Below are 218 nucleotides of genomic sequence, written 5' to 3'. Positions count from 1 at the left end.
TGTTAACAGGATCAACGTCATTCCAGTAGATTTTGAAGGAGAAAAGAGACACTTTTCTCCTTCAAAATCTACTGGAATGACGTTGATCGTGCTAACAATAAAAGAAAAATAACAGTAAATTAAAGAACATAAACATTGGAGCTATGGTGATAATGTCTTAAAGGTTCATCACATCAACCTTTAATCACATTAGAATCTGAAATATTGATGATTATTAC

The sequence above is a fragment of the Oryzias melastigma genome, linkage group LG7 (genome assembly GCF_002922805.2).
Source record: "Oryzias melastigma strain HK-1 linkage group LG7, ASM292280v2, whole genome shotgun sequence".
NCBI lineage: Eukaryota > Metazoa > Chordata > Actinopteri > Beloniformes > Adrianichthyidae > Oryzias > Oryzias melastigma.
Note: the sequence above shows the minus strand (reverse complement) of the source record.